Below are 6,637 nucleotides of genomic sequence, written 5' to 3' on the forward strand. Positions count from 1 at the left end.
GTCATGAGGGACTATCTAACAATTCGCGAGAATGTTTATAGTTGTGCAGCCCTCATGACGAGCACCCGCATCCAGCTATATGATGTCAATCGGCGGACCCTGACGCAATGGTAAGACCTGATCCTTTCTCTCACATCTGATTTGAAGTGGCACTGTGTGAGTGTGTGTGTGTGATGTCATGATTACTAATGTGCATTTGTTACATTCTGTTTTTTAAGGCACAACCAGAGGAGCAAGGCCATGATGAGGGACACCATCGCCATTGCAGTCCTGGGGCCCAGCACTCCCCAGACTGCAGCGGAGCCCCTGCCTGCCCCACCGACTGTGCTGCAGCAGCCTGAGCAGCCAGACCAGCCCCTCCAGCACCGCCTGCCCACGGACGCTTCTGGTCCTGGACCTCATCGTCGCCAGCTCCTCCACTGCCCTCCTCCTCCTCCTCATCAGCCACCCCACAAGCCTCCAGCGCGGACGCCGTCCTGTCCACCAGCGTCAGCGCGGAGGCCGGTGACATCCCCCTCCACAGCCACAGCTGCCACTGCTCCACCAGTGCCAAGGAACACCGCCTGGAGGCGCAAGCTCCAGGAGGAGAAAGAGCGTTGTGCCGGGAGCTGGGAGAACACTTAAAACCAGCAAAGAAGGTCTCCCACTTTAACTGCAGGCGCAGTGGCCAACCGAAGACGCGGGCGTTTGGCCACAGCCGCTACAAGAAGGAGACCTTCTGCTCCCGGGCCGAGGGGAAAGGGAGAACTGTGGAGCAGTGGCTGGCAGAGGTGAAGGGGCGTGATGGAGCAGCCCCCCCTGCCTGAGCGAACACTTCACTTTGTGTGTGTGTGTGTGTGTGAGTGAGTGATGGGGCGGCTCCCCTCTCTGAACGAACGCTTTTGTGTGTGTGTGTGTGTGTGTGTGTGTGTGTGTGTTTGGGAGGGAGGGGATTTGTAAATATTGTGTATATAGTGTATTTAGTTTGTCAATTATGTTTGCTAAATAAATATTGTGTATATAGTTGTCTTATATAAGATATTCCTTTATTTGTCCCACAATGGGGAAATTCCAATATATATCTATATAGTTGTATATTGCTGTCTTAATTGTTTTTGTTTTAAATAAACTTTTCTTTTTTAAACCAATGCTTTCTCCTGCTTCTTTCGGTCTTTAAGAAATTAAATAAATATAGGGAAGACTAGGTATCTAGACTAGGTGCCTGATATCACTAAATTCCCACAGGTAACAGTCACACAATACATCATTCCCTCTCCTCACTTAAAACTAGGGTCAAGGGGTCAACCCAGGGTCAGGTTCAAAGGTTTACCTAGAGACTAGGTGAGAATGGGCCTCAAATGGACACTGTAAAACAACAGGGGGTGCTGAGGGTTTAGTTGGACAGAATGGAAGGCAGAAAAGCAACGCGGAAAACCAAACACTTCACTTCATTAGGTTTGTTAGAAATATACTTTGTTAAACTGCATCTGTGTTTCTATGTACCTTGACTAACAGAGTTCTGTATTGTATTTGTATTTAAGTGGACTACGACTGCACATCCTCCTCCTCCTCCTCCTCCTCCAGCTCCTCTCCTTGACGGCTTCAGGCAGCAGAGCCAGTGGCGGGGACCAGCAAGCCCACCCGTTGCACTGTGTACAGGCGCAAAATTAAAGCAGCAAAAGACAAAAAAGTCCTCCAAAGTACCAGGGGAAAGCCACAGCACAAACCTGGTGACCCCTGCAACATCCGTGGCCAAGCATGCACGGTGGATGGTGGCCACACTTACCTCAAGGGCCAATACTTTTGTGCTGTGGAAGAGGGCCCTGGAGGACGCACAGTGCAAGAGTAGATCAGGGAACAGCTTGGCCCTGGTGAGCTACAGAAGCTCCCCAGAACAACAGCCTGGAACCTCAAACAGAGGCATGAGAAACCAGAGAAACCAGGTGGGAAAGTGAGGAAGCCCCACAAACTGCGGATCTGCCAACTCTGTGGCCAGCCACAGCAGAAAGACTTTGGCCACAGCCAATATGGGGGAGAGCACTTCTGTGCTTTCTATGAAGGGAAGACTGTGGAGCTGTGGCTGGCTGAGAAGAGTTTAAAAAGACATTAAAAGTTTTTTTTTTTAAATATTTACTGTACTATTATCCAAGCACCTTATATGTTTCATCTGTTCACTGCACCTTATATTTTTTATTTTTAGTTTGCACTGCAATTATACTGGTTATTTATCCATTTTTTATATTGCATTCTATGTTGATTTTTTTGATATGTCTGTGTGTTGTTACTGTGTGTAATGCTGCTGCTACATTGCACTTTCCCAGCTTATCTATTATACATTTTGACCATTCCTAATAAATATTGAATTGATTAAAACCTTGTCATGTCTATTTAAATACTTTTTAACTTGACTTTTTAAACCTGGAGCCATTCAGGAGGCCAAAACGATACAAATATTAATGCACATTTAACAAAACAGGTCTCCTTGCTTTAAATGCGTGCAGGGGCCTTTAATTCGCCATATGATAAGTAACCATGTGCTCGGGATGACGTCGAACAACAGCTGAGAAAAGAAGCTTTTTCATTTAAGCTGCCATTGTCTTCCAGAAGCACCTATCTGCCAGTTTCCACCTCAGGAAGCTTCACATCGGTTACTAGTACATTATAGAGTGGTTTGGTGTGGCTCTCTCACTTAGTTTGGCTGTAATGCACAAAACTATTAAAAGTGACTTTTTTGCGTTTCCCATGTAATTCTGGCTTTTTCCTGTTTCACATGCAATTCTGTGGGACTTTGGTGTTTTTCCACCTAAGTGTGCCGAATGAGCTTCTCAGGCTGAGAAAACAAGCTTTTTCACACAAGCTGCCATTCTCTTCCAGAAGCACCTATCTGCCAGTTTCCACCTCAGGAAGCTTCACAGCGGCGACTTGTACATTATAGAGTGGTTTGGTGTGGCTCTCTCACTTAGTTTGGGTGTAATGGACAAAAATATTAAAAGTGACTTTTTAGCGTATCCCATGTAATTCTGGCTTTTTCCTTTTTCACATGCAATTCTGTGGGACTTTGGTGTTTTTCCACATGAGTGTGCCAGGCTGAAAAAACAAGTTTTTTCACACAAGCTGCCATTCTCTTCCAGAAGCACCTATCTGCCAGTTTCCACCTAAGGAAGCTTCACAGCGGTGACTTGTACATTATAGAGTGGTTTTCTGTGTTCCAAATGCAGTTATGCTTTTTCAACAAAAGAGGGCACACTTGACCACAGAATAATTCATTCTGGACTTGCAAAGCTTCACAGTGGCATAATTAAAGTGATGCATAAGTGGTTTGGAGTGGCTCTCTCACTTAGTTCAGCTGTAATGGACAAAAGTATTAAAAGTGACTTTTTTGCGTTTCCCATGTAATTCTGGCTTTTTCCTGTTTCACATGCAATTCTGTGGGACTTTGGTGTTTTTCCACCTAAGTGTGCTGAATGAGCTTCTCAGGCTGAGAAAACAAGCTTTTTCACACAAGCTGCCATTCTCTTCTGGAAGCACCTATCTGCCAGTTTCCACCTTAGGAAGCTTCACAGCGGTGACTTGTACATTATAGAGTGGTTTTCTGTGTTCCAAATGCAGTTACGCTTTTTCGACAAAAGAGGGCACACTTGACCACAGAATAATTCATTCTGGACTTGCAAAGCTTCACAGTGGCATAATTAAAGTGATGCATAAGTGGTTTGGTGTGGCTCTCTCACTTAGTTCAGCTGTAATGGACAAAACTATTAAAAGTGACTTTTTTGCGTTTCCCATGTAATTCTTGCTTTTTCCTGTTTCACATGCAATTCTGTGGGACTTTGGTGTTTTTCCACCTAAGTGTGCCGAATGAGCTTCTCAGTCTGAGAAAACAAGCTTTTTCACACAAGCTGCCATTCTCTTCCAGAAGCACCTATCTGCCAGTTTCCACCTCAGGAAGCTTCACAGCGGCGACTTGTACATTATAGAGTGGTTTGGTGTTGCTCCCTCACTTAGTTTGGCTGTAATGCACAAAACTATTAAAAGTGACTTTTTTGCGTTTCCCATGTAATTCTGGCTTTTTCTTGTTTCACATGCAATTCTGTGGGACTTTGGTGTTTTTCCAACTAAGTGTGCTGAATTAGCTTCTCAGGCTGAGAAAACAAGCTTTTTCACACAAGCTGCCATTCTCTTCCAGAAGCACCTATCTGCCAGTTTCCACCTCAGGAAGCTTCACAGCGGCGACTTGTACATTATAGAGTGGTTTGGTGTGGCTCTCTCACTTAGTTTAGCTGTAATGGACAAAACTATTAACCCTCTGTACTCTATGCTGGCCGTTTGTGTCCAATTCACTTCCTTTTTTTGACCATTTTAGCTGTGTTAATGCATATGGAATGTTATTGCCCAAGGGTCTGGATTTTTTCAGATTTTTTAATTTTCAAAACCTGCTCTTTAAATATGTCAATATTATACTGTATATCTCCAATTGTACCTCGTGGCTCTATCATGGACACTTTTGGCCAATTGAAACCCATGACAACATTTTTTTAAAAATTCCTTGTGATGTACAGTATTAAATCATATAATTTTAGGTAAAATGGCTTTCATTCTAAACTCAACAATTGAAAATTTTAGTTTTTAATGTTTTCTACCAGATTATGTCATTTGTCCATTTTTTGCCAAGGGAGCAATTTCAGGTAATATTCTTAGTTTCCACTAGGGGCGTATGATGGCTTACTGCACTCCAATGGAGCAAATGAATGACACAATTTTGACATAGGTGTGATCTTAAGGATGTCAGATAATGATGTGTGTTTGTGCATGAAAAAAAATGTGCCTAGAAATATGTATTTGCAAGATAGAGTGACATAAATTACAGTGTAGCATACCTCCAAGTTTCAGTGAATTTCTTTTGGTACAGGCTATTGAGCTTTGAGTTTCCAAGGCAAACTTGGCTTTGATGCACAAGTTGAAAACACCTGTAGCTTTGATCTTTTTGTAAAAGAATGCCACACACAACTACACAATAGCCCTTACATACTCAAATAGCTGCTCTCCAAAAAAAAAAAAAAAAGGATCACAGGTCATCTTGACTTCGGGGTGAACAAAAACAAAGTCTGACAATGTTTATAAATCTGTCCTGGAGTTTATGCAGGTGCAGTCAGTACTAATGCTATAAGTGAGCCTAACAGCTCCCAGATCATTCTTTCTCTGGCAAGATGGCGAAAAGGTCATATTCACTGAATGAAGCACTTGAGTATGTGATGGGCTCGGTCAGGGAAGGTGGGGAGAAATCCTCTGCGCTTGAGGAGGAGACATCTTCTACCCAAGATGAGGACACGTCCTCTCCTGAAGATGAGGGGACACCCCTCCTCAGAGGATGACAGCAACACCACTGATGAGGAGTACCAGCCAGTGCCTGATTCCTCTTCCTCAGGGGAAGAGGACGATACAGACACAGCGGTGGAGGCCGAGCAGCTGATGGCAGAGACAGTGGAGCCGGCGGGTGAGTGGACGTCTCATCATTGGAAAATTATGTGGTTTCACACTGCTGAAGAGACACTGCACTACAATCCAGTACCCACTGGTATCACCCCAGGGCCCACCCTTTATGCAGTTGCACGCATCAGCAACCTGAGTTCTGCCCCTTATCTGTCAGTTTCCACCTCAGAAAGCTTCACAGCGGTGAATTTTACATTATACAGTGGTTTTCTGTGTTCCAACTGCAGTTACGCCTTTTCGACAAAGAGGGAATACTTGACCACAGAATAATTCATTTTGGACTTGCAAAGCTTCACAGTGGCATAATTAAAGTGATGGATGAAGTGGTTTGGTGTGGCTCTCTCACTTAGTTTGGCTGTAATGGACAAAACTATTAAAAGTGACTTTTTTGCGTTTCCCATGTTATTCTGGCTTTTTGCTGTTTCACATGCAATTCTGTGGGACTTTGGTGTTTTTCCACCTAAGTGTGCAGGGCTGAAAAAAACAAGCTTTTTCACACAAGCTGCCATTCTCTTCCAGAAGCACCTATCTGCCAGTTTCCACCTCAGGAAGCTTTACAGCGGCATCCTGAAGATGATTGGACACCCTCCTCAGAGGATGACAGCAACACCACTGATGAGGAGTACCAGCCAGTGCCTGATTCCTCTTCCTCAGGGGAAGAGGACGATACAGACACAGCGGTGGGAGGCCGAGCAGCTGATGGCAGAGACAGTGGAGCCGGCGGGTGAGTGGATGTCTCATCATTGGAAAATTATGTGGTTTCACACTGCTGAAGAGACACTGCACTACAATCTTGTACCCACTGGTATCACCCCAGGGCCCACCCTTTATGCAGTTGCACACATCAGCAACCTGAGTTCTGCCCCTTATCTGTCAGTTTCCACCTCAGAAAGCTTCACAAAGGTGAATTTTACATTATACAGTGGTTTTCTGTGTTCCAACTGCAGTTACGCCTTTTCGACAAAAGAGGGAATACTTGACCATAGAATAATTCATTTTGGACTTGCAAAGCTTCACAGTGGCATAATTAAAGTGATGGATGAAGTGGTTTGGTGTGGCTCTCTCACTTAGTTTAGCTGTAATGGACAAAACTATGAAAAGTGAATTTTTTGTGTTTCCCATGTAATACTGGCTTTTTCCTGTTTCACATGCAATTCTGTGGGACTTTGGT

The sequence above is a fragment of the Dicentrarchus labrax genome, unplaced genomic scaffold (genome assembly GCF_905237075.1).
Source record: "Dicentrarchus labrax unplaced genomic scaffold, dlabrax2021, whole genome shotgun sequence".
Classification (NCBI taxonomy): Eukaryota; Metazoa; Chordata; class Actinopteri; family Moronidae; genus Dicentrarchus; species Dicentrarchus labrax.